This window comes from Musca vetustissima, unplaced genomic scaffold (genome assembly GCF_032173495.1).
Source record: "Musca vetustissima isolate MV318-11 ecotype Yass unplaced genomic scaffold, APGP_CSIRO_Mvet_v1 utg47811, whole genome shotgun sequence".
NCBI lineage: Eukaryota > Metazoa > Arthropoda > Insecta > Diptera > Muscidae > Musca > Musca vetustissima.
The window spans coordinates 96,382-105,677 of record NW_026879147.1 but is presented as its reverse complement, the minus strand read 5'-3'; positions in this window follow the sequence as shown (position 1 = coordinate 105,677).

The following is a 9,296-nucleotide window of genomic DNA, read 5'->3' as shown; positions in this document are numbered from 1 at the left end:
GACCAAAACTGGTAGTTGTTAAGATAATTCGGTTGTAAACTGTAGGCAAGATTTTAGAAGACCATGGATTGATAGCTATTTCGGAAAAAGTATCTAATTTTGTATATGTCAAGTTATGGACCAATTGGTTTGAAAATATATATTAAAGGGAGATGTACCCAATTTATCTCAAAAATAGTGTGAGCTGGCACATCCATGGTTCTTAATGGACCACCTTGAAATCGGTATAGATCGATGTATTTTTTAGGGTGCACACCGAAATCGCATGCGCCTTAATGGCATATGGAGTTTTCGGAAAATATTTTTTCGATGGTGATCTTATATGATATTTCGGATATGAAATATACCGAAAACTTAATTTTTTGTCTGTTTTATTATATTTATAAGCCGAACATGTCAAATTTTCCGTGGGGAAGGCGATCTGGCTAACGAATTCGAAAGACTTCCATGATACTGAAGTTCAATATTTAGCCAGTCAAATGATGCCGCAGAGGAGCTGTTGACATCTAATCGGTCCTGATATTGCAAATATCGCGGAATATAGATCAGCAGAACTGATGATCGGCCTTGTCCAACTATACAGCTCCGCTCACTGTTTTTTAGTTCTATATTAAAATGCTGATGACATCCAAATAATTGGTCGAATATTGCGAGCGGCAACAGAGACCTTTGAATATATTTAGAAGTAACCTGCTTAAGTGGGCCAGGCAGTAAATGGCGAGAAGACCTAGCTGATGGTATCAACGCGCATGATGTCCAGTAGACTCGGACCAACTGTAGAACTTGAAAACTACAGCTTTGAGTTAGTGAACGATTTTATATACCTTGGTACCGCCATAAACAAAACTAATAACATCAGCTTTGAAATCCGAAGGAGAATAGTGTTTCCCAACAGATGCTACTATGGTCTGAGCAAACAACTCAAAAGCAAGACCACCTCTCGCCAGACCAAACTCACACTCTACAATATATTACCCGTGTTCTTGTATGGATCTAAAGCATGAGCACTTGCGCAATCAGATGAGGTAGCTCTTGGAGTGTTTGAGGGAAAAATTCTCCAAAAGATTTATGAGCCAATATGCGTCGACGGTAAATATTGCCGTCGAATAAACAATGGCCTGTACCAAATATTCTCGGACATCGACATAATCCGACGGATCGAGCTGCAGCGACTACGTTGTCTATGCCATGTTTTTTGAATGGATGATGATGCCCCAGCTCAAAAGGCATATAAAGCGCGCTAACAGAAAGAGAAGGCCATGAATCCGATGAAAATATGAAGTAGGAGACAACATCTCGGAAAATGGTATTTCAAATTGGATAATATACGCTAGGAAATCTTTTTTTAAACTCGGCTTATGGAACAACCAGCGAAGTAAGTAATATGTGATTCCAATTCAATTTTATTGAAGTAGATTTTTGTATGTATTTGTTTACAATTCTCAAAATAAAATCCAAATAATAATACCTTGATTCTCTACCCTTTTACAAAAATAATTCCGCTAATATTGAATGAAATTGCATTTACTTAGAAGAAATAGTAAAAAAATCCGTCGACGATGTCGACTACAAACGATAAAGAAAAAAAACACAAACCGAAAAATCAACATGTAATTTCCTTGAACTTGTTGCGCCAAAACGGCAACAAAGCCAAAAAATAATAATGACAACAACAACAAGCACAACGGCAGCAAAAAACACAAATCACTATTCGAATTACACACGTTGCTTAGGTTCGTACATTATAGCGATGTAGCTCTGTGTTTCGTTCGGGCTTATCTAAAGTGTTGGGATGTGTAGCCAAAAACACAACAAAAACAAAATTAATTGCCATGCTGGCAGGTCTTCGACGAATTTTAGATACCCCACAAGAATTGGGAACTAAGGAAGGAGATATTTGTAATAAGAATCGCTTGGGGATATTTCAGGATTTAAATACGGACTGATTTTTAGAAGATCTGCTATTGACAGGAGGTCTATAGAAGGGCTTCATTTTATTGAAATAAAATTTGTTTAAATTGTTTTAGGGTTTTAAATTGTTTTCAATAAAAAATATTGAAAAAATAAAAAAAAAACTCTGAGAATTTTTCACAACTGATATGACCCTATATAATATTCTACTTATAGAACCCTAAGTTTATTTTTAACAAAAACTCATGGTTACACTTCGTTTTTGAAATTCCATTCAACCCAAAAAAATAATCATTCTGCCTCTAAATTATGATTGAAATTTTTGTAGGTTATCACAAGGTCGTCTTGGCCAACAACATTAACCCATTTTTTATATTTTCTTTTGACTTGGTTTTTTGTTTATTTGTACCTCACAAAAATATTCGTTCGTAACCACAGCACGTTATTAATGTTACCTTTATTTAGATATTATTTTGTTGTTGTTCCTGCAGTTGTGTTCTCTTCCCTTGTTTTCAGTTTTTTGTTTATAAATGTTTACGTTTTTTTTTTTTGTTAATTTATCTATCTATTGTTATTTTTCCATTCTTTATCACCCTTTATTTTGATGTTTCTCCTTTTTTGTTTATATATTTGTTTATGCGATAAAAAATAATTAGATATTTGTTTATGTTTAAATTCCGAATTAGCAAAAAAATTCACGCCTTTCGATAGACTCCGAAAAAAAATTTAAAAATCCACGCTTTTCGATAGGCTCCGAAAAAAATATTAAAAAAAAGAAGATTTTTTCCAAGCATAGACTCAGGCGTGGATTTTTTAAAGAAGATATTTTCGAAGCATAGCCTCAGGCATGGATTTTTTAAAGAAGATTTTTTTTAAGCATATCCTAAGGCGTGGATTCTTTAAAGATTTTTTGAAGCATAGCCTCAGGCGTGGATTTTTTAAAGAAGATTTTTTCCAAGCATAGCCTCAGGCGTGGATTTTTTAAAGAAGATTTTTTCCAAGCATAGTCTCAGGCGTGGATTTTTTAAAGAAGATTTTTTCCAAGCATAGCCTCAGGCGTGGATTTTTTAAAGAAGATTTTTCCAAGCATAGCCTCAGGCGTGGATTTTTTAAAGAAGATTTTTTCCAAGCATAGCCTCAGGCGTGGATTTTTTAAAGAAGATTTTTTCCAAGCATAGCCTCAGGCGTGGATTTTTTAAAGAAGATTTTTTCCAAGCAAAGCCTCAAGCGTGGATTTTTTAAAGAAGATTTTTTCCAAGCAAAGCCTCAAGCGTGGATTTTTTAAAGAAGATTTTTTCCAAGCATAGCATAGCCTTAGGGGTGGATTTTTCATAGAAGATTTTTTCCAAGGCATATCATAGCCTTAGGCGTGGATTTTTTAAAGAAGATTTTTTCCAAGCAAAGCCTCAAGCGTGGATTTTTTAAAGAAGATTTTTTCCAAGCATAGCATAGCCTTAGGGGTGGATTTTTCATAGAAGATTTTTTCCAAGGCATATCATAGCCTTAGGCGTGGACTTTTTAAATAATATTTTTTCCAAGGCATATCATAGCCTTAGGAGTGGATATTTTTTTCAAGCCATAGCAGGTCTTAGGCGTGGACTTTTTAAAGAATATTTTTTCAAGCCATAGCAGGTCTAAGGTGTGGACTTTTTAAAGAATATTTTTTCAAGCCATAGCAGGTCTAAGGCGCGGACTTTTTAAAGAATATTTTTTTCAAACCATAGCAGTTCTAAGGCGTGGACTTTTTAAAGAATATTTTGTCAAGCCATAGCAGTTCTAAGGCGTGGACTTTTTAAAGAATATTTTTTCAAGCCATAGCAGTTCTAAGGCGTGGACTTTTTAAAGAATATTTTTTCAAGCCATAGCAGGTCTAAGGCGTGGACTTTTTAAAGAATATTTTTTCAAGCCATAGCAGTTCTAAGGCGTGGACTTTTTAAAGAATATTTTTTCAAGCCATAGCAGTTCTAAGGCGTGGACTTTTTAAAGAATATTTTTTCAAGCCATAGCAGGTCTAAGGCGTGGACTTTTTAAAGAATATTTTTTCAAGCCATAGCAGTTCTAAGGCGTGGACTTTTTAAAGAATATTTTTTCAAGCCATAGCAGTTTTGGATTTTTTAAAGAATATTTTTTCAAGACATAGCATAGCCTTAGGCGTGGATTTTTTAAGGAATATTTTTTCAGGCCATAGCATAGCCTTAGGCGTGGATTTTTTAAAGAATATTTTTTCAGGCCATAGCATAGCCTTAGGCGTGGATTTTTGTCAAGCTCTAGCATAGCCTTAGGAGTGGATTTTTTAAAGAAGATTTTTTCCAAGCATAGCCTTAGCTCAGCTGTGAAAAAATTTTATTCTTTAGAAATCCACGCCTAAATATATATATTCCCCTCAATTCTGCGATAGGTATCTTCACATGTTTCCTTCCCAAAATTTTCTTTGTTTGATGTGCACGCACACTCTAGCCAAAATCGTAATGACGTTTCATTGACATCTCTGTTTCGTTGTTGCTGTTTTTTTGTATTCCTTATTTAAATAACTACAAACATACCTGTTGAACATTTTCAAGGTAACGCCGCCGAATACAACAGAACTTCTTTGTCTAGGGACACACAGCACACACGAATCACACAAAAAAAATTGCTTCAATTCACTGTTTAGCACTTCGAGATTGGAATTCTTATTATGGGTTTTAAACAAATGAAGCTCAGATTATTTTATTCGCAAATTAAATAAAAATTTTATTTATTCTTTCAATAAAACTTCCTTAAACAAATTATTCGATTTTATTCATAACACACTGATGGACGTAATGATTTAAATTTCTTTGATTCAATTTTTAAATTTTTTGTATTCAAAAATCTCGCCTTATTTTTTTCTTATCTAGTTCCGTTGAACAAATTCACTTTTTGTTTTTATTTTTTATTTTTTCAAAAGTAACGTTCGCAAATAATTGAAACGAAAGAAAATTCAAATAAAAACACAAAATTTTGATATTTTTTAAATGCGGAAATTGTAGCCGGTCATCGACATGCTATTCATTAGAGAGCCGTTTGAAAACTGGCGCGAACCCACTTTTGATTTTTGCAATAAAGTACTACGCTATTTGAATGCTGGCGCTGTTCCGCAGCGCAGCGCCGCTGCTGCCGAACAGCAGTCCCACAATTGTGTGTAGCGAAAAAAATAATAAGCAACAGTTTTTTGAGCAACTCAGCTAGAAACCTAAACAGCAACAACAACTGTAACAACATACCAGACGTCGCAGAGTAACAACGTTGACGTTGGGCGCCACAGATAAACCCAACAAATGACCCAACTAGTAGAGTTGCCAACAAAACCCCCCCATCAGACCGGCACTCACACTCATTTATTTGCATTGTGTTCGTAGACAACTTGTGTGAGGTTTGATGTGGTTTCCCATCTTTTGGTAGTTTGGGGATGTACAGCCCCATCCGCCTCGAAGAACGGGAACAACAACAGCCACAATGACCGCAGTTCGTTATAATACCACCACTTACAGTGTGGTTGACTGTGTTAACAACAAACATCAATTTACGCATTTATTGGTAATAATACCGGTCAGATGTAATGCATAGTGGCTTAAGTTACAAATTGTTTAAATAATATATATATATATTTTTTTTTTTTTTTTTTTTTTTTTTTGAAAAATGCTTGAAAAACTATTCTTTAAAAAATCCACGACTTGTGTTTTTAGGATGTTCTTTAAAAAATATTCTTTAAAAAATCGACGCCTAAGGCTATGCTATGGCTTGGAAAAATATTCATTAAAAAAATCCACGCCTAAGGCTATGCTATGGCTTGAAAACATATTCTTTAAAAAAATCCACGCCTAAGGCTAAGCTATGGCTTGAAAAAATATTCTTTAAAAAATCCATGGCTTGAAAAAATATTCTTTAAAAAAATCCACGCCTAAGGCTAAGCTATGGCTTGAAAAAATATTCTTTAAAAAAATCCACGCCTAAGGCTTGAAAAAATATTCTTTAAAAAAATCCACGCCTAAGGCTTGAAAAAATATTCTTTAAAAAAATCCACGCCTAAGGCTTGAAAAAATATTCTTTAAAAAAATCCACGCCTAAGGCTTGAAAAAATATTCTTTAAAAAAATCCACGCCTAAGGCTATGCTATGGCTTGAAAAAATATTCTTTAAAAAAATCCACGCCTAAGGCTATGCTATGGCTTGAAAAAATATTCTTTAAAAAAATCCACGCCTAAGGCTAAGCTATGGCTTGAAAACATATTCTTTAAAAAAATCCACGCCTAAGGCTAAGCTATGGCTTGAAAAAATATTCTTTAAAAAAATCCACGCCTAAGGCTAAGCTATGGCTTGAAAAAATATTCTTTAAAAAAATCCACGCCTAAGGCTAAGCTATGGCTTGAAAAAATATTCTTTAAAAAAATCCACGCCTAAGGCTAACCTATGGCTTGAAAAAATATTCTTTAAAAAAATCCACGCCTAAGGCTATGCTTGGAAACAATCTTCTTTAAAAAATCCACGCCTAAGGATATGCTTGGAAAAAAATATTCTTTAAAAAATCCATGCCTAAGGCTATGCATGCAAAAAATATTCTTTAAAAAAACCATGCCTAAGGCTATTCATGCAAAAAAATATGGTCTTTAAAAAATCCACGCCTAATGTTATGCTTGGAAAAATCTTCTTTAAAGAATCCACGCCTAATGTTATGCTTGGAAAAATCTACTTTAAAAAATCCACGCCTAAGGCTATGATTGGAAACATCTTCTTTAAAAAATCCACGCCTAAGGCTATGCATGGAACAAATCTTCTTTAAAAAATCCACGCCTAAGGCTATGCTTGGGAAAAATCTTCTTTACAAAATCCACGCCTAGGGCTATGCATGGAAAATATGTTCTTTAAAAAATTCACGCCTAAGGCTATGCTTGGGAAAAATCTTCTTTACAAAATCCACGCCTAGGGCTATGCATGGAAAATATGTTCTTTAAAGAATCCACGCCTAAAACTATGCCTTGACTTGAAAAATATTCACGCCTAAGGGTATGCTACGCCAAGGGGCCTTGAAAACTATTTTAACTTAACCTCTTTTGCTTTTTAGCTGCCTCTCTTGGGGAAGTGGTATCCATCCTTTTATATGTTTCATATTTGTTTTCTTGGCACTTCCTTTATGCTGACTTTCCCATATGTATGTATCTGTGTCTCTATATCTGTCTGTCCATCTGCATGCAACAATTTATAGCATAGATTGGCGGCAATATTGTAGGAGTATTCCAATTTGAAAATGATGTCATGGTTTCGCGTTCTCGATTTGAAATGCGTTTCAAAATATATTTGACGTATTACATACAAACATACCGACATCTAGGTTAGGTTGAATGTGTGCCCGACCCCATTATTGTTTAATGGTGGTGATGGGAACGCACTGATACATTTACGATTGTTGTTGTGATGGATATGTAATTATAAAATCGGCATATTTACGTTAATAGATCGATAGGTGGGTAGGTAGATAGATGGAGGTGGTGGTGGTGCACTTTTGGTATCAGAGCAATGATAGCTAGTTCCGATTTACATGCCAGTTTCAAACGTCAGCTATGTCAATCTGACATGAATTGGAAATGAAAGTGAATTGAAAATTATATTGGCAAATATAATTATAATAATTATGGCTAATTAATTTTATTATTTGAATAGCATTCGTAATTTTTTTGAATTGCATGCGTGATATACTGACTCCACAAGGCACATGTAGGGTGAAAATATATATATTTTAACAATCCATATTTTATATTTAACAATATTCTTTAAAAAATTCACGCCTTGTTAGAGACCCTAAAAATATTCTTTAAAAAAATCCAAGCCTTGTAAAGGACCCTTAAAAATATTTTTTTAAAATATCCACGGCTTTTATGGATCCCTGAGACAATATTCTTTAAACAATCATCGTTTTAAAAGAATTGTGTAACATTTTTAGAATTGTAATTCTATAATTTGCAATAGCTTCGTCTCATTCAGATTCTTATCATTTTGAATTGTGAACTCACATCGGTTCATCAAAAAACAACAAAGTATTACGTGCCATCACATGTTAAAGATTATAGTCAGAGATACCGATTTATAAATGACACAGACGTGGAACAATATTGAACTTTGTTATTATTTTCGAATATGTAATATATATTTCGAATCAAAGATGATTCATAAAGAGTATAAAGTCTGCCTTAAAGGTGAAGATACACACAAGAAGCTTCTTTAATTTGCATACTCAAAGCCTGGTTTCTTCCATGATCCGTACGATTTGATTGAAATTTCCATACCAATTTTATTATAAAAGTTCCTTAAGAACTACTTAAACTAATCTAGCTTAGCCTAATCACTATCAGTTCATGCAGTGTCTATAACGGGTAGTTTTTGTCCCTACAGTCAAGGGTGGAATAGATGAGAGCAGAGTCCCTGTTTTTTTTTCTTGATATTCGACAATGGCCGTCGGGGTCTTCCGGAGAATGATACCATTCCCTACACCGCCACTTTCGTATTTTGGACACACGCTGCACTTGCTTATCAGTCTGCAGTGTAGATTAATTCCAATAATCTCACCCAAACCTACTTCATGTGACAATAAAAAACACCTATCTTATTTTAGAGTACAAACATTTAAGAAGAAAAGTCTCTTATCTTAAGTACTTACTTAACTGGCTTGTGATAGAACGTTTGTTCCATATACCGAGCTTATAAAAGATATCCAGACGCGAGATTTCCAATTTGAAATACCATGTTTTCATATATCATCCTCCGAATTCGTGACCTTTCCCTTCTGCGTGAACCATCAGATGGCTTGCTTTTATACGCCTTTTGAGCTGGGCATCCTCATCCATTCTCTCTACGGCTGAAAATGTCGATGTCCAAGAATATTTGGTACAACTCATGTTTCATTCGAAAGAGATAATCATCGTCGACGCAGATTGGCCCATAGAACTTCCGTAGAATTTTTCTCTCAAACACTCCAAGAGCTGTCCCATCCAACACTATTCTTCTCCGGAATTTGTTTATGGAGATACCGAAGCATATATAAAATCGTTGACTACCTTAAAGCTGTAGTTTTTAAGTTTCACAGTTGGTCCGAGTCTACTGGATGTCTTGCGCGTTGATACCATCGGCTTGGTCTTCTCGCCATTTACTGCCCGTCCCACTTTGGCAGATTCCTTCTCGATTCGTTCAAAGGTGGCTGTTACCGCTCGCAATGTTCATTCTGTCGATGTCATCGGCGTAGTCCCACTATGGCAGATTCCTTCTCGATTCGTTTAAAGGTGACTGTTACCGCTCGCAATGATCATTCTGTCGATGTCATCGGCGTAGGCAAGTAACATGATTTTTAGTATACAGAGTGTAATTTCTGTTCAC